This window comes from Pteropus medius, unplaced genomic scaffold (genome assembly GCF_902729225.1).
Source record: "Pteropus medius unplaced genomic scaffold, Ma_sr-lr_union100, whole genome shotgun sequence".
NCBI classification, from domain to species: domain Eukaryota; kingdom Metazoa; phylum Chordata; class Mammalia; order Chiroptera; family Pteropodidae; genus Pteropus; species Pteropus medius.
Genome location: NW_024344378.1, coordinates 50705463 through 50729343, shown reverse-complemented (window position 1 = coordinate 50729343; position 23881 = coordinate 50705463). Strand labels below are relative to the sequence as shown.

Genomic DNA, 23881 nt, shown 5'->3' with positions numbered 1-23881 from the left:
GACGCCTGACAAGATAACGGAAGCTTTCAGTGTTGGATTTGAAAACAAAAAGGAAAAACCTGTGGGGCACCAGTTTCTTTGGGTCATCTGGCAGAATCTTTACCCCTGGAGGCTTCTCAAACTAGCTTACGTACAAAAGAGAATTTATGGGTTATGGTACCGAGCAGCCAGAGATGGTATAGCTTTGGGCATAGTGGGAGTCATTTTCATCAGGTTCTTTTTAGGTGGCAGCTATGTGGCCACCAACAGGGTTATGTTTCCCCTGCTTAGAAACCTCTCTTGCCACCCCCGCCAGGTGTCTGACACGGAAGTTGCTGGATCAGGCTTCCAAGGAAACCTACTCCAAGCCAGAGCAGGAAGCCAAGGCAAATGGAGGCAGGGACACCAGGGCTCAAATAAGAGTTGCTGCCAAAGCCGGGGCCTGTCTCTGATGATCAACAAGGGCAAACAGGCAGTTCATCATAGGTGGCTTTTTTTCAAGTATATTTTCTAGTCTGTTTGGAACCCAGGAAATGAGTATTTTAATTTTGGGATTAAATGGAGCAGGAAAAACTACAATTTTGTACAAATTACAGGTTGGAGAAATTGTTACTACTATTCCTAATTCTTTTCGATGAAAATAATAGTATCCTGCCCCAGCTGTATGGGGTCAGAGCTCCACCTAAGAAGGATGGCAGCCACTGGATTTAATGTTGAGATGGTAACATACAAGAACCATAAATTCCAAGTCTGGGATTTGGGAGGACAGACAAGTATCAGGCCATATTGGAGATGTTATTATTCAAACACAGATGCAGTCATTTATGTAGTAGACAGTTGTGACTGTGACCAAACTGGCATTTCTAAATCAGAGTTAGTTGCCATGTTGGAAGAAGAACTGAGAAGAGTCATTTTAGTAGTGTTTGCAAATAAGCAGGACATGGAACAGGCCTTGACTCCCTCAGAGATGGCAAATTCATTTGGGTTACCTGTCTAGAAGAACCAAAAGTGGCAAATATTCAAAACCTCAGCAACCAAAGGCATTGGCCTTGAGAGGGCCATGGAATGGTTAGTTGAAACGTTAAAGAGCAGATAGTAATTCAGTCGCTTCTGGTCCTCCAAAAGGAAGATCACTTCACACATCATTTTCAAAACAGGTAAGTGTTCTGCACACGATTAAATGTTAGAACTGCATAGGATTGTTGGCAAATACGGAACTGATTGCAACATTTGTAATAAATATAAAAAGGAAATATTTGTTTGGAAAGGTAGGTCATCACGATTGAACCAACCGAATGTCTGGTCTTTGTAATGTAAAATATTCCTTCCTTGCTTTCTTGAGTTAAAATATATGATCCATATTCTATTTGTGTGAAATTCTTATTCAAATACAGTCAAACTGAAGAATGTACTCTTATTGAGGAAAAAAGAAAAGAAAAGAAAACACTCAAAGAGAGTTCTAGCAAAAACCCCAAGTCAGACTCTTATTGTCCTAAGTTGGCCCATTCTAGAACTGATCCATTAGACTTTGCTGGGCCAAGCCCGAGTTTCACATCATTCCTGGAGAAAGGATGGAAGCCAGCCCAGTCAAACTCCCACGCTGGAGAGCAGGAGAGTGGTAGATTCCCAAAGGAAAACAGAGCTATCGTTACCAGAGATGGTCGGCTCAGCAAGCAGAACAACAAATGTCCACTCTGACTTCTCTCTGACTCAGATATTCAGGGCAAACCCGCCCAGTCCACAAGCATCTACTGAAAACATTGTTTGCCTTGTCAGGTTCTCCCTCTGGTACTGACCTTCACGAACTCAGAGACACAGGCCTGCTTCCCACTCTCGGAGCCTCCCTCTTTGTCCTCTTTCAACCAATATATCTCAAGGTCTGGAACCTAAAATCTGCACAAGGCATGGGCTTCTTTCTGCTTTAATGGTGACCCTATTTCAGATTTATACAATTCTGTCCTCCATACACAGAAACTGTTCTGTCCTGGAATCTAGGTCTATAATTTGATATGTACCACCTAGGAACAAGAAGGGCATATGGAATTAAAAATATCCCCAAGCACATAGGCTATATGGTCACTGTGGCCACTGTCCTCTTCCCAGCAGCATGTGGACGAGACTGGGATGAGGCAGCTCCTTACCCTCTCGCCAGATGCCCTTATAGAATCACGACTTGTCCCAGGTCTCTAAAGACCTGAGGGGTTTCTCCAAAAGCTATTGTTGGCTACATTTAACTGAACAATTTAACACAGAACAGCTGAGACCAGGTCAACTACCACAACACCCAAGATACGTGACCAGGCCCCCAACACCTGGGTCTTCTCTAGCCCACCACTGCCCAGCCTCTGGGGCAAAGGAAATCCAAACAGGATAAGGCAGACCCTCACTCTCAGGGAGAAATGAGTGTGTGAGATGTTTCACATATAGCAGCACCCACTGCAGCAAAAAAGGCAAGTTCAAAGGTAATTGGACTAGGAGTTTTAAGCATGGCTGTTCCTGTAGCAAACTATTTCATGAATACCCATCGGGATCTGTCCATATGGACAGCAGAAGGGCTCCTGCTGTTCTTTTGCTAATAAAAACTGTTGTGATTACATTTCCAATCCTCTCGGAGCGGGGCCTCCGTGGGGCTGCAGCATGGCGTGCCGAGAATGTGTCTTCCAGGCTGATAGGCAGCAGCTCTCCCTACCACAAAGGGGTGTGAAGACCTGTACCCACTGGATGTGGAAGGAGGGTCCTCAGGGGAGTTTGGGTCTGAACAGGTGTGTGAGTGTATCTGTGACTGTGTAGTCTCTCACACATGGTGCACACACACACAGGAAAATCTTAATTAATGGAACAACCTTCCATAAGTGGTTCCAGTTACTGACACTTTCTGGTTAATTAGAGGTTAACCTGCAATCGCTTTTTTATTTCAACCTCCTTGTTGAACTACATTAGTCTAATTTCACCCCTACCCTCATGGCTGAGCTCTAGCTATTGTCTTTGTTAGGATTGGCCTCCCAGCCCCTCATTCTCTATCAAAATCTTACCTGTCCTTCCTGCCCTGCATCTGTTCAAATGCTGCCTCTTCCATGATTTATCTGATTCCTAGCATTAAATGGGGGATTTTTCTAGCCCTCTGGGGGCTCCTCTTACAAAGCATTTAGCACTTTCTCTATTGTCTTCTTTCCCATAGAAAGCTCGAGGCTCCAGTAGGTCATTGCCATGGTCTTGCCTCTGAAGCCCCAAGTGCCAGTGGCATAAGGCCTGGGATACAGTAGGTGCACAATAACTGTTCATTAAACAAATGAGTTAATGCAACCTAAAAGTTTAGGAGCCTGGGATTGATCAAAATTTAAGTCCTCTAGAATACTTAAGATTTTGGAAATTCCCACTTTCCCTTATTTCCTTTATTCTCATAAAAGGATTAAAAATTATTGAAAAGCTCAATTAATTGTGTATGTGTGATCCACAATGTATCCTCTGGAAATCCAGTCTCTTGCCTTGGACTCGGCACACACACACCCATGAGGTACACCAGAATACACAAATGCACATACAAATATACATTGCAACACTATTTTTTTTAATCTCCAACATACAAAAATTCTAGCTTGTAAAACATGTTATAGAGAAAGCTATTATTCACCTTCTTAAAGAGTTTTTGTTTCACTTACAGAGTCATCTCAGTGACTTCCAGAGTAGGCTCCCCCACCACTCTGATTGTTTGTTCATTGACATTAATTACTTGACTGTGGCTCCTTGAACTTCACTTAAGGACAATCAGAATGATAATGAAGCATCTCTGGAGGACTGAGTAAAGCCAACAGGCAAATGGAATTCTCTTTGGAAAGAAACATCCATTTATACACAACTTGTGAAGGTAAAGATTGTAAGGTATGGCTATACCACTTAACTAGTGACTTTAAGCTCATTGCTTAACCTCTCTGGTCTTCTGTTTCCCCATCTTCTGAGTGAGGTCAAGAGAGTTGGTAAGGTAGCTGAGGACTAGTGTAGTAATTTATCCCTAGAACATGATATTAATGGAACCCGAACAAAAATATTTGACTGAATCTATGAAACATCAGTATCCTCTAACATCATTGCCACCAACTTTGGTCATCCCAAAAGTTCACTTTGCTGTGGAAGCAACCCCCAAATCTCTGTGGCTCAACATGACAAAAGCTTATTCCTTGCTTATAGAGACAGCTTGAATCTGAGGAGGACTCTGCTCCACATAGTCACTCAGGGCCCCTGGCTGACAGTCTCTTCCATCTTGAAGTTGCACCACCTAAAACTCTTGGCCTCCTCTGTCACTGCAGCAGGGGAATAGACAGCTGTATGCTTGCACACCAGCTCTTCTATGCTTCATGTTGAAAGTGACCTCCTTACTTCTGTTCATGGTCCATTGGCCATAGTGGTCACATGGTTCTGGGGAAGCAGATGGACTATCCGTGATGTGATCACCAGTATCTCTGCCACATCCTAGGACACTTCCCACTCCCACTACCCCAACTACAGAGTCAACTAAAGAGTAAAGCCAGACTCTCCTCCACAAAACTGTCCTCCATAAAAAGTTTTAAAGGACATCAATGTCTCCCAACCACAGGGCCAGTGTTGCCAGCCCTTGCCATAAGGCCAGTAAAACCCTCCGCCATGGCAAAAAGAACCTGGTTGGTGCCACTACAAAAATAAGTCAACCCAGCTATACCTAAGCTCCAGAGCAATACCAACCCCCACTGCCATGAGACTGACAGGGTTAGTTCTCAGCTGCATATCCACTTGGACATTCTCTACTTCTAGGCCAACCATGTCATCCTAATACAAAGGGCTACCCCAGCTAGACCCCTGGCTCCAGACCCTGTTATCTCTGCCAGCTGCTGGCCTCTGTTCACTCTGGGGACCTGTGCCTCTCAGCACTTACTGGCCATCCCCCTCCTCAGATGGCAGCCTCCTAGGGCAGATCTTCCTTACAGGTCACCCAGGCCCTCCCTCTTGTCTCGTACCCAATCTTCAGCCTACAGTCCTGGTGGGGCAGGAAATGGCTGGAGAGAGGGGCACATTCAGAATTCCATCAGTCCTTTGGGGGAATTTTTATTCTCATACTTCCTTGGACCATCTAGAGGCCACATCCTTCAAGTTCACAACAAAGAGAGACTGAAGAGAAGTAACCAACTCTCCATCAACGAAACAAAGAAGCCTCTCCCTCCTAAGTCCAGAGGACAGCTTTGACTATAACACAAGAAAGACATGGGGTAGCTTCCACCCTTTTCCAATGCCCCCAGGTGAGTATATCAACTCCAAATGGATAAGAGAATAAGCAAATGAATGAAAGAATATCACGTGACAGGTGCTTAATAAATATGCATTCATTCATTCTTTGTGGTGTTACCTGCTGTCACACATTAGCAGATCCTTTGTCCTGCCAAGAGAACTAAACAAGATTGGGAGTAAAGAACAAGAATCTCCTCTGCTAACTTTTTTTTAGCATTCATTATGTACCAGGGTGTCAATACATACGGTATTTATTTTCATTAGCTCTTTTGACCCTTATAACAACTTCATGAGATAAGCTATCCCTACATTATGATTATTTCTATGATTATTATTCCAATGATATATTATTGTTGACTATTTCTACATTACAGATTAAGCAAACTGAGGCCTAGAGTTGGTTGAGAATAGCCTTGGTGATCCAGGCAGCAAATGGCAGAGCCAGGCTATGAGCTCAAGGATCTATCTGACTTCGAATACTGCTCAGGCTCTGGAGAATGTCCAGTTACAGAATTTGGTTGGAATTGAATTCAGTCATAACTTCTATGTGCTTGTACAGTCTACACTAGGTGATATGAGGAATACGGAAGTAATGAGTCATGATTCCCGCTGTAAAGGAACTTGTAATCCAGCAGAGGAGACAAGACATGACCATAAGAGCTGTGCTAAATCATGTCCCACCCCCATCGTATTCTGCATTGTCCTGTGAAATGCCCATGAGTTCACATTCATCTGGAGGACTTCCCAGAGAAGGTGGCATTTGAGCCAACTGCTGGGCCTCCAAGGAGAAGTAGGATTTGTATAGACAGATAATGAGACAGACCCAAGAGCCACAAGATTGCAAAGTTAGTTCCACAAAAACAATTTAACTGAAAAAAAAAAAAAAAAAAAGCTGACCGTGGAATCACACAGCTTGTGGTCATGTGCTGACTCACACAGTAACTTTAGGGAATTTCCTGCATTCTTGGGGGCTCAGTTTCCTTATCTAGAACATGGGGATAATGTCGATGATGTTATACCCCAGACCTGTCTGGAAGATGCAATTGGTGACAATTGTAAAAGTACTGGGTAAATGGGAAATGCTGAACAAAGTGGAGCATTGTGGTTGCTATGGCTACACACAGGGCACCCAAAGGAGCCACACTCCTAGCTGTGAGATTCATGATAAAGCAGAAACCACTGTCATTCCAAGGTCAATTGTCCCCCTCCTGCCACCCTCATCTCAGGAAGCTCGAGACAGAGGTTGAGAAAGGAGGGTCTGCTGCTCCTGAGGGACCCACAGATAACGAACACAGCTTAGGCAAAAGTGATGTGTGCCCTTCCAAAACCATGATGACTAAAACCCAGTGACACAAGAGGAATTGTGGGACGCAGCTGTGCCTCCTAAATATAGCCTGACTTCAGCTCCCCACGGAGCCAGCAGCCTAAGCCATGTTCCAAGGGTTGCTCTAAAAATAATGCTATAAATGGGCCTAGCACCCCTCGCAGCTTCTTAGGGCCCACAGGTGGGGTTTCTGTACCTGAAGGGTTGGCAAGACAAGGTAGAAATGAGGCAGTGGACCATGGGCTGACTTTATGGCCTCTGGGATACTTCCGAAGACACTTGGAACTTCATGGTTCTCTAAGGAGCACAAATGAATGAAATAATATCACTGACTTCAGTAAGTTTACTAAGCATTTGGATTTGGCTAGATATTAGTAACACATTCATTAGTCTCACTTTACAAATGAAGAAACTGAGGATGCTCAGAAAGAGGGCATGACTTGGCCATGGTCACATTAATAGTAAATGGTAGAGTTGAAACGTCATCGCATCTTTCTAGAACAGACCCACTGATTTTTACAGCCCATAGCCTGCCTTCACCCTCTGTCCTCTCTCTATTCATCACCACCATCGATTAGAATTGTCTCCTCCTTCACCTCCTCTTCTCACCCCTACTGGAGCCCCAAGCCACTCCAGTCTTCCCCAAACAGACAGAGAAGAAATGAGGACTATAAGCTCTATGAGGAAAGGAATAAGATCCACTATATATGCTTTACTCTCCCCTCAGCCTCTTCAACGACGCCAGGATAGAAAAGGCACTCGATATTTGTTGAATAAAGAACTCGTCTTTCTCTCTTATCCCAGATCCAATCCATTAACATTCCCATAGGCTCTACCTTTAAAACACACCTAGAACATTAATTAGAATGGCTAAAATTAAAAAGACCGACCATACCAAGTGTTGGTAAGGATTTAGGGAATTGAAACTCATACACTGCTAGTGGGAAGGTAAAATGATACAATTACTTTGGAAAACAGATTGGCAGTTCCTTACAAAGTTAAACAGATATCTGCCATATGATCCAGTCAGTCCATAGCTAGCTAGCTACTTACTTAAGAGAAAGAAACTATCTGTCCCTGCAAAGACTTGTACACAGGTGTTCTTAGTAGCTTTATTTGCAAAAGCCCCAAATTGGAAACAACCAAATGCCCAGAATGGGGTAAGTGGATAATCTTTGGTATATCTATACAATGGACTATTACTTCATAACAAAAAGAAATGAACATGCAATAGCAACAAAAAGAAATGATACATGCAATAACATAAATGAATCTCAAAATAATTATGCTGAGTAAAAAAAAATAAAATAAGCAAAATGAATATATACTTTTTGTATGATTTAATCTACACAAAATTCTAGAAGATGAAAAGTTACCTCTAGTGACAGAAAGATGAGTGGTTGTCTGGGACTGGAAGGGTGGCGAGCAGATGAGAACAAGCAGGAGGGTGGATTACAATGGGGTACAAGGAAACTTTCAAGAATTATAGTATGTTCATTATTTTGATTATTGTGATGGTTTCATAGATATATACATATGTTAAGATATATCAAAGTGCACACTATATGTGAAGTTTATTACATGTCAATTTTATCTCAATAAAACGGGGTTTTTTTCTTTTAAAAAGATCCAATTTCTTTTTTTTTAATTTATTTATTTTAATTAGTTTCAAGTATACAGTACATTGGTTAGACATCTATATAGTTCATAAAATGATCCTCTCAATTGCTCCCTCCCTCCCCTGACCTTCCACCAAGCCAATGTATTAATGCTAACTGCATTCTCTATGCCGTGCTCCCCATCCCCATGACCATCCATCAGCTACTAATTTGTACTTCTTTAACCCTTCACCCCATTCTCCCAGCCCCCCAATCCTTCCTCCCCTCTTTCCGACACCAAATTGTCCACTATATTTGTGAGTTTATTTTTGATTAGTTTGTTCTTTTTATTCCTTAGATTCCTCATATAAGTGAAATCATATAGTGTTCATCTTTCTCTGTCTGACTTAAATACTTTCTAGGTCCATCAAAGCAATATCTTTTTCCATCCCCTTCCTTTTCATATGTAGGGGTCTTGTTTTCTTATCCTTTCAGCCACTCTATCTTTTGGTTGGAAAACTTAATTCTTTTCCATTTAAGGTACTTATTGATAGGAATGTAGTTGTTACCATTCTTTATTTTTGATACATGCTTTTCCTTCTTAAAGAAGCCCTTCCAACATTTCCTGTAATACTGGCTTGGTGGTAATAAATTCCTTTAGCTTACTTTTGTCTGGGAAGCTCTTTATCTGTCCTTTAACTTAAAGATAGCTTTGCTGGATAAATTATTCTTGGTTGTATATCCTGGGACTTTATCCTGTCAAATATTTTTTGCCAAGCCCTTCTGTCTTGCATAGTTTCTTTTGAGAAATCAGCTGCCAGTCTTATGGGTGTTCCCTTATAAGTAATTATTTTTCTCTTGCTGCTTTTAATATTCTTTTCTTTATTTAACCTTTGGCATTTTAATTATGATGTGTCTTGGTGTGGGCCTCAAACAGCTGTTCAACATCATGATTTTCTTTAGGTATGCCAACAGACAGATATTTTGACCCTTAATAGTGTCCCATATGTTCTTTAATTATTTTTATAGCCTTGGCACCTTATCTCTTGCCATTCTGATTGGATGTCCTTGGCTTTCCCAACCTCTAGATAGGGCATTTGATCTTTTTCTTTATTGACTTTGTTTATTCCATTTATTATACTTCTCATCTCAGATAATGTGTTTGTCGTTTCAGACTGGTTCCCTTTTATACTTTCCATTTCCATTGTTTTGGTTTTTATCTCCTTGTTGAAGTTCTCTACACTTCCCAAAAGGACACTGAGCACCTTTATAACCAGTGTTTTGAACTCTGCATCTGTTAGATTACTTGACTCCATCATATCTGGATCTCTGTTCCATTCTCTCACAAGTTTTCTGCTTCTTTTGCTTCTTTGTCTTCCCATTTTGGCTGTCTTTACGTGTCCATTTCTATGTACTAAGCAAAGCTCCTAAGTCTCGGTCTTATTAGTGTAGATTTGTGAAGTAGGTGTCCAGTGCCACAGTCCTGAGAGGGGTTCAGAAGCAGGCCAAATTTAGCCCAAGCCTCTGGCCCTCCAGGGCCACTTGTTAAGATTCAGCAAGCAATCCCCAGATGCTATGCTTATAGTTGCCTCAAAAGGCCACACCAGAAACTGAGGCCAGCTGCCACCAGTGTGAATCTAGACACTGATCAGCAAGGAGCACCTGACTCACTGAGGACATACCTGGATGTGGCTAAGGAAAAGTTTCTTCAAGGCAGATGCGAACCAGTGACCTAAGGATGCTCGGAAGCCTCTGCTATAGTCCTCCGCTTTACCAACTGAGCTATTGGAGGAAGTGCCTGATTTTACTTAGTTCTCATCACCTTCCCTGCTAACTATCCTGACCCAAGGACTACCACCACCTAGATGGCTCACTCTATATGCCCCAGCCCTGCCAGAATATTCCTTCCTCTCCATGGAAGATACTGTGGGTGGTTCCTGCTCACCAGGTCCACCCATCCCTAGGTGCTGTGCTGGTTGGCGGATAACAATTCACAGCTGCCCCTCCTCTAGAGAATTGCTCTTAACTGACAGGAGTCACTTTGCCAGGGAGGTTACACTTCCTTCCCAGGGACTTTGACAGCCAGTGACTGACTGGCATAGGGATAAAAAAAAAAAAAAGTCTAGCCCCCTTGCTTCAAGAGCAAATGGCTCTGCAGTGTGATTCATGCTTCAGAAGCCCACCACCATGGGTCAGACCAAAGCTAGACTTTATTTGCACCCACATCATGCTCAGCTCCTTCCCTTTCCCCAACCTAACTTATTCCCTCCCCTAGAGGTTTTCCTGAAGGGCTCATCCTCAATAAATCACAGAAACCTGAATCCCTCTCAGTTTCTGGGAACCTAACCAGAGATTACAGTTTGTGCCAGGGGTGAACCTAGGAAGAAAATCTAAGGGTAGGATCTGGGGTGGATCACTTACAGGCCTGGTGGCAGGTGGAGAATTGGGAATCCAGAGCATGCGGTAGCAGTGCATTGGCTAAGACCTTCACTTGTGGTGACTGGGATGGGATACAGGCAGAAGGGTAGCACAGACCCATGCAATATCTCTGGTGTTTGAGAGACAAAAGAGAAAGTGTAAATATAGGGCTATCAAATTAGTGCCTGCGACTGAACACTTAATGCTTGGAAGAGAAAAAAATGACAAGCTTGGGACAATCTATTACCAATTTAAAGCAACTGTGAGAGACAGAAAACATCTTTGGTGGCATTTAAAGAGACCTTGATCTCCTGTGGTTGGACAGCAGACAAAGCTGAGACTAGACCCAAGACACAATTATAAAAGTAGCAGAACTTCAGAGAAAGTTGCTTTCTTGGCCTAGGTAATTCTCATACACCAAGTCAAGCCCTCAGAGGAAGAAGTGGGACCCTGGAATTTGGGATAGAGATATCTAAAGTAGATATACTTGAACCCCTTGAATTCTAGTTCTCCTGAAACCCTCAGCCTGCTGAAAAGGCCCAGTTCCCCATGCTGTAAGTCTCTACAGAAGCCTCAAATGAGGCAGGTGCCTTGGAGGACGATGCTGGCCCTCTTCATGATTTGTCCCCTCCTCCTCTCCTGGCCACCAGAGCCATTACTATGGCCAAACTGCAGCATGGTTTCACTGGGTGAGTAACCAGCCAGCTAAGAGCAAGAGAGATTATAGAGCAAAGAAGATTTAAGACCCAACCAATATGAACAAGCAAAAACCAAGAGAATTTACATGGAAGTGGATGCTGAAGGAGGAAAGCAGAATGTATAGCTGGATAAAGAAAAGCTGGTTGATATAGAGGCCCTCCCCATATTGCAAGATCTAATACCTTGGCAAAAGCCTTAGAAGGTGGTTCTAATATGTTGCTGATACAGCTCTTGGAAGCTGCTGTCACATGCTATGGGGGAAGGGGTCCAAAGGCTCAAATGGGGCTACTATTTAACTAACATTGAGGGACCACATAGCTCTTAAAGCCTAAAATGTTTATTATCTGGCCCTTTATAGAAAATGTCTCCTGACCTCTGATGCATGAAGATGGCGTATAATAACATAATGTTCCCAAGAGCCAACAAGGGTATCATTTAATATATAGAACCAAATGAGATGAAGAAGGCTGAAATTAAATACCCCAATGGAGATTCACAGTTGCTAGACCAATTTGAGCCAGTTCTCATACCCAGAACTTATCAACTATAAAAGAAGTCTGGTCCCCATAAGATGGGAACATGAAACACTATAGTAAATATATACAGTAGTCATTTCCCAACTGGAACTATTTTTATTTACTCGAAGAAAAGGGAATTACAATGTAGAAATGGAATATCCATTTAAGGGATGCTAGATAGAGATCTACTTCATAGTTGGCAGAACTTCGCAATGATTCTTTGACCAGTAGAATAAGCTTTTTCAATATAAAAGGCCAAGTGGAAGCCTATGAGGCTGCCCCATCCCTGGACCAAGATGATAGACCAAAAACATTATCACTTCCTGAGGGAATGGCAGAAATTAGTGTCATCTTCAAAAACTTAAAAGATGCATAGGCGATGGTCTCTTTGTCATATCTCCCATTTAATACACTAGTCTGGCCTCCATCATGACAGATAATAGTAAAAGACTACAAACTTAACCAAATAGCAGCCCCATTTGCAGCTTCTTAGCTGGATGTGGGATCTTAACCAGAGCAAATTAGTATAGTTGCAGGTAAGTAGTTTGCAGCTACTGATCATCAAATGCTTTCTTTTCCAGACCGAGCAAAAAGGAGGACCCAAAGCAGTTCACATTGATAGGGGATGAACAGCAGTTTTCACTCACAGTTCTCTGTTCATTCTCCTTAATTCTGTCATGATATATCCCAAAGGTCCCAGACATCTAGATTTTTCACAGAACATTATATTTGTCCACTATATTGATAACATCTTATAAATCAGATCTTTGAGTAAACAGTAACAGGTAGGATAAGAAGTAGGATACAAGTGCCCAAGAAGGTAGGAAATAAACCCTACAAACAATCAGAAGCCTACCACAGTCATTGTTTTTAGAGGTTCCATGGTCTTAGGGATGCTGAGACATCCCTTCCAAAATAGTTATTGTACCTTGCACTTTCTACCACTACAAAAGAAGCACAATGCTGTGGAAGCAACATATGTCAAAGTTGAGAATAATGCACCAACCATTTGCCAAGTGAAGCAGGAGGATGCTAGTTTTGAGTGAGGCCCAGAGAAGAAAGTGCCCTGCAACAGATTCAGGCTGTGGTACATGCAGCACTATAGTAAATATATACAGTAGTCATAAATATGATATAGCAGACTTCATGGTACCAGAGGTATGTGTAGTGGAAAGGATATCTTGTGGAATCTCTGGCAAGTTCTAACAGGAAAATCATAGGCGTAATGGAGTAAAACCTTGCCATCTGCAGCAAAGAACCATATATCTGTCCAAAACAGCTCCTAGCATGCTAGTTAGCCCTGGTAGAAACAAGAGTATTTGATCACAGAATATCAAGTGGCCATGACACGAGAACTACCCATCATGATCTAGATGGGACTGTCAGTCACACTAAGTCATAAGGTCAGTAATCCAGCAAAAGACAGAAGTGATATGTCCAGGATCAGGTTCAAACGAGTCCAGAAGGCAGAATTAACTGAACGAACAGATGGTCAATACTCCATGTCACAAAACGTGTATGTACCAGTGTCTCTCCCACAGTTCATACCTATGGTCCTATGAGAGGTTCTTCATATCCAGGCGATGAAGGAAGGGAAAGCCCAAGTTTTGTTCATATATGTTGGTACAAGCAGAAGATGGATATTGTTGCACTACACCCCCATTCAGGGGACCCTAAAAACAGTAGTGAGGGGAAATCCTCCCAGTGGGCAAACCTTCAGGCAGGTCATCCACTTTGTATGGAAAGAGAAGTAACCTGAGGTAAGGATATACACAGACTGATGAGAAGTAGTTAATGGCATGGCTTGTTAGTCAGGGGTCTGCAAGAAACAACATTGAAGTTCAGGGACAAGGAAGTCTGAGATAGAGACATGTGAATGGGTTTATGAGAGTGGACACAAAGTGTGAAGATCTTTGTGTTGTGCATTAACACACACCAAGGAGCATCCACTGTGAAAGACCAGAGAGAATGACTTAGCCAAGCAATGTTAGCTAGCTTTAGTTCTTAGTCACCACTGGCTTTCACAATAAGCTCATAAACAGAGTAACCATAATCGCAGATTGAGTTACACATAAACCCAACAGCATGGGCTTCTTCTCACCAAGGTTGATATAGTTACTATCACTGCTTCTTAGATTACTAGATCAGCAGGTCAGGAAGATTTTCTATACTGTCAAGGATTATCGGCCCTGATCATAACAAGCATGGCTTGCTGACATATAATGGAAGCATGGAGAGATGTGTGTGGAATTCATGGGATTCACTGGAGTGTCTCTTGGTATTCCCATATCTAGTATTATCTATAAATAGCGAGTATACCAAACACATGAGGAAGGCATGGTAACCAGGTGCTCATACCCCTTAGAAGTGAGTGACTGGATCACTCCACTTGGAAAGCCACATAGACCAGCAAAAGTGCTAGTCAAGAATAAGGAAATTCTAAAGCAAATAGTATAGGAGGGAGATAATGAAAATCAACTTTAGCCTTGCAAACTGTTGTTTATCCCACTTACCCTCTTCTTATAAGTTTCCCCAGGAATTGTGACTAAAGAATTCTAGAGAAGCTGAAACCAGGCAGAGTGAACTGAATGTGAGAATCAAGAGGATCTGAGTGGTGCAAGTGGTAGGCTGCGGTAAATGTTGTCAGTGCCCCACATAGATCCTCTTCACCTGACTAGGGTACTCATTCCCCAACTGCTGAGTGTTGCCTAATAATCGCTCACAGCCGCCCCCCTTATCCAGAGAATTGTCCTTGTCTGGTGGGAGCTGCTTTGCCCAGAGGCTACACAATCCCAGAGGGTAGTTCATAGCCAATGCCTGATGGATATGAGAGTGTAAAAAGTTGCTACTCTTGCCTACAGGGGGGAAACTTTGCAGTGTGGTTTCATTTCATGGCCCCTCACCACATGGACCAGACCTAGGCAAGACTTGACCTTCAATTCTTTCTCCCGTTCAATCCTGTTTCACTCTCTGTTAAAGGTATTTCCTAAAACCACTCCCTCGATAAATTGTATGCACACAAATTCCTGTCTCAGGTTCTGCTTCTAGGAAACAGAATGGAGACCTTCTCTTGGCTGGGTCTTATTCATCACCTAGTACCATGATGCCTAGTGCAATAATAAATTCATTCATTCATTCATTCATGAATGAATGAATGAATGGAATTGCAACAGTTCAGAAGTCAAAGGCATGGGCAAGATGACCCACATCATAAGCAGCCAAGCCCTGAACTTGCATCTTTTGAGGCCAAACCTTGGCATAGTGTCTAAATAAGTGAATAAACAAACCTTGGCATAGTGTCTAAATAAGTGAATAAATAGCAGAAGGAATTCACGCTTAAAGGTTGTCCTGTAGAAAAAACATTCCAGACTCCTATGACTGAGCAACTAATACAAGTGACTCAAAGTCTTGAAAGCTTCAAAAGGGAGACAAACCAAAATTTTTGAATCCATGTCATATATTAAGCACTTTATATGCATTATGTTATTTCATCTTAATAATTCTTTTGGATAGATTTTATTAACATCCTTATTGTATAGATGTTCAAGAGCTTGCCAGTAAGTCAGAGATCTCAAACTCAGGTGCCGACAAGGACCAGGTAAGTATGAAATGAGCAAATGGGCCCCAGTTACAGGCGCTGAGAGTGGTGGGGATTATGACATACTGGAAGGTGTGTGTCCCATCCAAATGAAGCATTCTCTGTTCAACTCCAGACAAATTGTTTCTGCTGATTGTTCAAAAGGAGCTGGAAATCACAACTGTTATGTGAAGTTTCCTAAATGGTAACTGATAACAACTAGTTCAACAAATTATAAAACCCTGTGAAAGTCAAACAAAACACATGTCAGAACCATATCTGACCTGTGGGCCATCAGTTTCCAAACTCAGCAGTCGAGGATTCAAGCATCAGGAGATTTTAAAATAAAAGCCTTCAGAGTCCTTCACACCCAATATTCTGCTATCCTGTGGCCCCAAAAGCAGTTCATTGCTCTGATCACCAGGTCTGTACAGAGAGGCTTTCTCATCCCCTGTCCCAGACAGGACCTCCCCATAACCCATAATTTTTGTGTCCACAAGCCTGGAGACATCCTCAAGGCTTTGGTGGGGATAGGGGGATCTCAGAGCTTCTAGCATCTAGTTTTGCCTTCTCTAGGAAAGTGGGATGTGAAGCATTTCAGGCCAAAGAAAGATTTCTAACCCCTGATATTGTCATGGTCCCTGATGCCTTTCAAACCTTCACATGCTCTGATCTCTTTTGTGCTTTAGCTTGGCAAGGTGAATATCACTACCTATCTGACTGGTGCAGACGCCAAGGCTCAGAAAAATTTAATGGCCTGCCCAAAGTAATACAACAATGTTGCTGGGGCCAGAACTGAGTTTCCCAAGATTTCATCTGGCATTCTTTTTGCAAAGACACACCATCCAAGACAACAGCTGCCCCAGTACTGAGCTGAAGCAGCCACATGCAGCCCTCCAACCCGAGGATGTCAAGCCAGCATTGTACACCACATGTGCCTGGCCCTGGTACCCTTGGGTTCTCTGGGAAGCTCCTGCCAAATATAGCACTGGATGTGCCAGTTTCCACTGTGGACCTTCTATCTCTCCCCAAGCCCCAGCCTGTACTGAGAGGTTCATTTGCCTACTGAAACCTTGGGCATAGAAATGGCCAAGGAGGATTTTATAACCACTGACTGCTGCTGTTGCTAAGAAACAAGTCCTTTAAATTCAATTTACAAAAAAGATAGAATGAGCGAGCAAGTGAGTGAGAGCAGGGGAGGGATGCTTGAACATCTGGTTATCTTCCCTCGTTGTCTCCGGTGACTATGAAAATGAGATAAGTACATTCCGAGATGGATGCTGGCCCTCTTCAAGCCATTTTCTAACTTTCCTCTAAGCTAATATTTCAGATCAGCTGTGGGTTTGATGGGAGTGGAAGAAAGGGGGTGTGCCCTTGCCAGAACTTGGTGGGTTTGAAAGAATACTCATCACCTTTCCTCCTCTGGGAATGATTCAGAGCCCCCTAGACAGTGAACTCCCTTGCTCTTGAGTCTGGTGCCCACCCCACTTCCACCATCAGGATAGTTATTCTGCATATTTGCATAATCCTCTCCATCTTACTCAGGCTTTTCACACATGTTTCACTAGCTCTTATGGAGTAAATATTATTTTCCACATCTCACAGATGAGGAGCTGGTGTATGGTAGTTAGAAAACGCACTTGTACTAGAAGTAAAGGGGGTATCAGTCCTAATCCAGGCTCTGCCAAGAATTGGCTCAGCCATTCACTCCCCTCTTTGGGCCTCAGACAACTCAGCCATAAACTGCAAGGTAGGGTTAGGTCATGATTTCCCATAGTGTGTGCCACAGAACACTGTCCCATGGGAGGTTACTGAGTGCTTGGTAAAAGAGTTCTCTGGTCAAACAATTTTGGGAAACACTGGTTAAAGTTAATAGGTCTCTTCTTCTAATCTAAGAAACAAGATTTCTTAGAGCCTTTAATGCTAATTTAATGTGCAATAGGAATCTCCAAGCAGCTATCCTTGCTTGGGTCCTGCCAAAACCAAGCTCTGTTACGAGGATTTGAACACAAGTAGTTTATTTGGGAGGCAATCCCAGGAACCCTGATAGGAAAAAAAAAAAAGAAGAGAAGAGAAGGGCAGGGAAGGCAGCCATAAAGGAGTTATCAAGCAAGTGACCTCTATAGGCAATGAGAGCTTCACCCCAGTGGGGCTCTCTGAGAGATGGCGTGGGACGTACCCCCACCTACGAGCCAGGGAGCTGGGGTATGTGTACACCAACTTTGGCCAGTCATTGGTCAAGGGCTGCTCTTGCATGGCTGGAGAGGAGTGTCAATAATTGTCATTAACTGTCTAGCACTTCTTGTTGTTTCCAAGGTACCAGCAAAAAGACCTTAGGAGGAGCTGCAGATATAGGCAATTGGAAGTCCAGCCCAGTACACTGACATGGCAAGGCCTGGGAGAGACAGGTAGTGCCCTAACAGCTTCTGCTGTAAGGGACAGAGCTATTTTCCAAGGCTTATTTGATCACTAAACAGCTCCCAGGACTCGTGTTCCATGGAAGACTCCATGGAATCATCAAGCTAAGAGCTCTCCAAAGGCTGGGCAGCTGGACAAGTCTGAGAAAATAACTTCATAATGGCTGAAGAGTCACACTTGCTCACCACCTCCCAAGAGCTGAACAGATGAATCCTACAGACATGAGAGATGCTTGCCTCTGACCTGCTCTCAGTTCATCTTTCAGAACGTACCACCCCATTTCTGAGACTCTGGCCCCCTGACCTTGGTTCTGGTCTATACCATTCCAGCCTAACCTCACACCCATAAATTCCTGCTAAGGCAGACTTATACTCCTGTCCCCAAGGGTCACCATCTCCTCTTGGGTTCTTTAGGTTTTATGAAAATAGGGAAACCATGCTAGAGTGTCTCCTCCACTCACACCTCTCCTGGGTAGCTGAACCTGAAGCCTTATTCCTGAAAACCGACTAACAACACTAATCCCAAGAGAGGTGGTAACAAGATGATTAAGAGCATGGGTGCCTGGAATCAAATCTTACCTTCTCTACTCACTACCTGGGTGGCCTTGAGCAAGTTACTTAATCTCTCTGTGCTTCAGGTTTCTACAAAATAGAGATAATAACAGTACTTCCCTCATAGAATTATTATGACATGTTAATTATTATTGGAATGCAATGACAGTGCCTGGGGACAGTAAGTACTCAGAAATGACATCATCAGAATACCAACATTACAGAGCTAATGTTTATCAACTCTTATCACATGACAGACACAGTCCTAAGCACTTAAATCATTAAATCTCAACTATCTACCTACCTACCTACCTATGCTATTATTCTTGTTTTATTGATGTAGAAATGAGGTTCAGAGCAGCTACACTGCTGGCCCAAAGTCACTATGCAGGTAAGCAACCAGGAAAATCTTTAATTTTTAGCATTTTATTTTATTATTAATTTGAAATATATAGTACATTGGTTAAACATTTATATAGTTTATGAAATGATCCCCCCAATTACTCTATCACTTTCTGGCTCTACACCGAGCCATTATGTTACTGCTGTCTGCATTTCCTATGCTGTGCTCCCCATCCCTGTGACCATCTATCAACTACTAATTTGTACTTCTTTAACCTTTCACCCCTTTCTCCCAGCCCCCCAAGACTCCTCCCCTCTGGCGGTCACCAGATTGTCCTCTATATTTGTGAGTAACCGGGAGAAATCTTTAAGTCTCCAAGAATGGTTGCCTGATGGAATCTCAGGTAGTTTAAAACAAGGTTTGGTGCTGCTCAAAGGCTACTGGGGTTGGCTTCTAGGTGATCTGGCATGCTCAGTCTTTTCTCTTCCCTCATCCCCAAAATCTACAGAAAATGTATGGTTCTCCTTAGGCCCCTAGATAAGTACCTGATCTTTGGATTTAGAAGCTTTCTACTTTGTCCTCTCTGCCTATCAAAGCTTGACTCATATTATAAGGTCCTCTTCTTCCAGGAAGCTTTCCACGATCTTTCCCACGCTCACCCACAAAAGGTCTCCCTCTACCCCTATTAGAGTACTACCTCCATGTGACACTCTTTTAGCATGATAACATCCTGACAACTTCTTCATGTAGGTCTTTTTTCATATGTGATCTCATGAGCAGATATGACTGCCCCACAAAGGCAGAAGCATTGCCATAAACCCCAAGCTACAATGCCTAGCCCAAATGTGTCTGTCACAGATACTCAATAAGGAGTCACACTGAGCTGGACCTGAGATGTCATCAAGCACCCCCACCCCTTCCCTGCATTTTACAGAGAGGGGCACCAACCTGCTTCAGTTACTAAGCCAGGCAATGGAGGAACCAGACTGAAACCCAGGACTCCTGACTCCAGACTCCGAGGACCCAGAGGACTGTCTCCAGCGTGATTTATGGTATGGAATTAATAGGTAATATTTCTAGTGAAGGGCTCACACTCACCAACCTCCCCACCACCACCACCATCAGGACACTGTGTCCCTCTCTTATCTCCCTGATTCACTCGCTCGCTCCTTCTCTCCTTCTTGTGACTTCTCTACACAGTGTCTGCAGGTTTATGTCCCACCCATGACACATTGGAATGTCAGCCATTAGTCTCTATTCCCCGTACTCTCAAATGAGAGGGCCAAGATTAATGAAGCATCTTCTCTCAATCAAGAAGCCATTTCAGGCTGTGCTTTTAAGCCCAGTGAGTTGTGCAGATGAATTAATATCGTTTGACCCTTTTGTTTTCCACAGGAAGATTTGTGGTGTTCCTCCCACCTTCACTCTGTCTGAGAGGCCAGCTTGCTCCCAGCTGCTTGTGTTCAGCAGAGTGGGCCCATTGGGAGAGAGTCTTCTCTCAGCATTATGGTCAGATTACTTCTAGGAGTGGTTGGGTGAGGGGGAAGTAGGTGGATATAACTTCTGAGGGCTCCTCAAATTCAACACACCAGCACCTAAGAAAACACAAAAGAGCTTTCTCCTCACAATAGGCAGACAGAGTCTGGGAAGGGGGGCCCAAAAGGCAGGTATTGCTGAGCCAAGTTCTTGAAGTGCAGTGGGGGACTCAGAACTGAATAAGCCAGGGCAATATTCAAAACAACTAACAACAAGGAATGGCACAAACACCAACCAATCAGAGCAGACAACCACTGTAAACCCAGTAAGGTCAGTCAGGCCCATCCCAGGGGCTATCAGCTGTAAACAGAGCATTTGCTCTTCCCAAGAAATGGAAAGTTTTTTGGCGTTGATAGGGGTGGAGGGTGGGCAAAGAGAGCTCAGGACCAAGTCACATGGCGGGAGGCTAGAACCCAAATCACAGAAATAGTCAAGGGACATTAAAAAAAGAGAAAAGAACATCTAACATTACATTTCAAGTTGTTTGTGTTTTTGCAATATGAATCACCACTTTTACACAACCCTTCACTGAAGGCTTCTACACACACAAATGCCTTGAGAGAATGGGGTTGGTGTGTGTCTGTGTGTGTTTGTCGGTTTGCATATCTGTGTGTATGTGTAGACAGCAGTAGGGGAGTAGTGGGGAAAAGGGCTGAATTCTACATCTGATCCTTCACATTTCTGGTCAGGAACAGCACATGAGGGATACCTAAGTCATCATTAGACTAAACTAATATAGCAGAAGCTCAGAGCCAGAGATGACCATGAGCCGCTGAGGAATTTTCAGAACTCTCAGGGTCACAAATCCATTCAAGGTTCAAGGTACCTGGGGTCCAAGGAAACCTTATCCAGATCTCAACAGTCAGAATAATCCAAGGTGACATCTGAGTTACATATGCAAAATTGAAGTCATCCTCTCTACCTCCCAGCATCCACCCATGCCCCCACCATGTAGCTGAAAGTCACCTCCAGCCAGGAGGGTCAAAATCTGTAGTCATCCTTGACCTGTGCTCTCACTGCTGGTGGCAAACACTGTTAGATGATTTCCCAGTATCCATTGCTCATTTCTTCCCAGCTAACAGAGCCCTGATTTGATCTGCCGGAGGCGGGGGTGGGGGGTGGGGGAATGGGGGCAATGTGCACAGTCCAAGAAAGCAGACTCAGTTGGTCTGAGCCAATCATGACAATCCCATTCCTCACATTCCTTGCCCCCTTTGCAGCTAGGGGTGGCTATGTGACCAAGGCCCGGCCAATAAGGCCTAAGCAGAAGAAGTCTGTTGGGGATAATTCTGAGCATTTTGCTGGCTCTTCTGATAGAAGGAACTGATGGGGCACTGCCTTCCTTTTCTTCCTGTCTGGGATGCAGATGAGATGTCTGCAACTATAGTAGCCATCTCATGATCACAAAAAGAAAGCCAAAGAAGCATGACAAACGCAGGTTCTGAGAATACTCAGCAGCTAAACCCCTGCCTGAAACCGCCTATCATCAGATATCATCAGATATATTCTTTTTTTTTCCTTTTTTTTTTTTTTTTTGATGACGATTATCAACAGACACTTTCTCATTGATTTGGGAACAGTTTCAGGGTAGATGGAAAGAGGAAGGCGGGGATCAGTTATACAAAAAAATGAACACTGTATATGTAAGCCAAAATTAGTCATGGGTTCTGTCTTATACTCGAATACACCCTAAGTGATCCGTTCCCCTTCTCACATATCCAAATTGTCACCAACTTTTGTCCATTCCACCTGTTAACATGTTTTCCTTCAAGCACCTGCTCTCCTTCTCTGCTCAGCTCCAGTCCTCTACACAGACACCAAAGGAGTCTTTCTAAAACACAAATCGATGTAAAGCCCAGCTGCCATTGCTTTATAGGAAGATTAAATTCAACATTCTTCATGACATTAGCTCACCTACCTTTGAGCCTCATCTTTCATTATTCCCTCTCCCTGCACACACACACCCCCAAATACATATACCAGCCACATGAAACAGCTCCTCCTAACCTAGGCACACAAGTCTCTCTCAGACCTCCATATCTTGGCATGTGCTGGTCACTCTGTCTAGAGCTCCTCCCCCACTTGGGAGAATCAAGGAAGGTTTTATAGAGTAAGGGGCATTTAAGATAGACCTTAAAGGATGAGTAAAAGTTTTCTGATGTGAAGATCTCTCTCCCCTGTGCTTCAATAGCAAATCTGTTCCTAATTCTATTAAATCATTAGCAAAGCTTTGTCAAAATCTATTTATACACATCCCTTCCTTTAGGATGTGGTTCCTTGCTGGAGGGGTCCTGCTTCTTTCATCACTATATCCTCAACTCCCAGCACATGCTCAGCCCAGAATCACTGGCCTGTCTTTCCCACTAAGATATAAATGTATTCAACCAGAATAGTGCTGAGAGGTGGAAGAGAGGCTGATAATAAAACAAGATGAGGGAGAGGCCACATGCAAAACTTTGTTGATGAAAATAATGTTCAAGACAGAAAGTGGCAGAAGATGAAACTATGGAGGTTGAGTAGACAGCTAAAATCTTCTGGTTCATTATCTCTTATTTCCTGAGTGAAACTCGTATGTGCTCTGTTTACATGGAGACCTCATGTCCAATGAACAGATCAATGTCATCATGCATGCAGTTACACACACCCACACACACTCACACATACCTAATAACAATAATAATGATGATGATAATGCAAGTAGATCAGTTTTCATTTTGAAGATGAGAATCATATTTTTCCCAGTGGTACAAGTTCCAAAAGGAAGCCAGTACTTAAGTTTTCATTTATTCATTCAGTAAACCGAGCACCTCCTGTATGCTAGGATTATATACACTCCCTTTGTCCTCAAGATAAAAAGCAGTCATTTCAGTCAGGAATCACATGAGATTGTTTTAGTCCATGCATGTCATAGGAGCACAGAGAAGCAAAGGACGAAGTGACATTTCAGCTGAGCCTGGAAAGAGAGAGATGATTTTGGCAGGAAGAGGAGCAAGAGCATCCTGGGCAGAGCACTGACATGAATGACGGCCCAACTGATCTTCTGTCTTATTTGGTACTGTTATTATAACTTGCTAATAAATATTTTTCTGCTTTAAAAAAGCAAATGGCATTTAGGGCCTGGAGCAAGTTACAAAAGTTGTAGTGATAGATGAACCACAAAAAGGGGAGGTGCCCTGGAACCATAGCTATGCCTGCGGCCTGCAATGCCTGTTAAGGAATCTGAACTTTCTTCAGTGTGAAGCCATTGAGGGTTCCTGAGCCTGGTGACGAGAAAAAGGAGGCCAGAGACAGTGAAGGCTTTGAAGACAGCCACCTGTTTCCGAGGCAGCTCCTTGGTTCACTCACTGTTCCCAGGACTACCAATGAGCACTGCCCTCCTGTGCAGATGTTAGCACTTGGGCTCTGTGAGGCCGGGAAACATTTCACTCACATAAAATCATCCATCTCCTCATTACCTCCCATTTCCAATAAGAAAACAAAATGCCTTTGGTCTCTGCCCGCAGTTGTGTCACTCACACATGTCCATCCTGATAAGACAAAGCACACTGGGGTGGTCTCCATGGAGAGACTGTGTTGAACAGGGGTAGAGGTCACAGTCATGGGACACCGGTCTGAGCCCTCACCTGGGCAATCTTTGCATTTTCCAATAGAATATGGCAGAGCA

At 43.3% G+C, this 23881-nt stretch overlaps 1 pseudogene; it reads left to right on the top strand.

Annotated features, from left to right (window-relative positions):
* The first annotated feature begins 512 nt into the window (after positions 1–512).
* LOC120609723 (ADP-ribosylation factor-like protein 1) lies at positions 513–1075 on the top strand (annotated as a pseudogene).
* The last annotated feature ends 22806 nt before the right edge of the window (positions 1076–23881 follow it).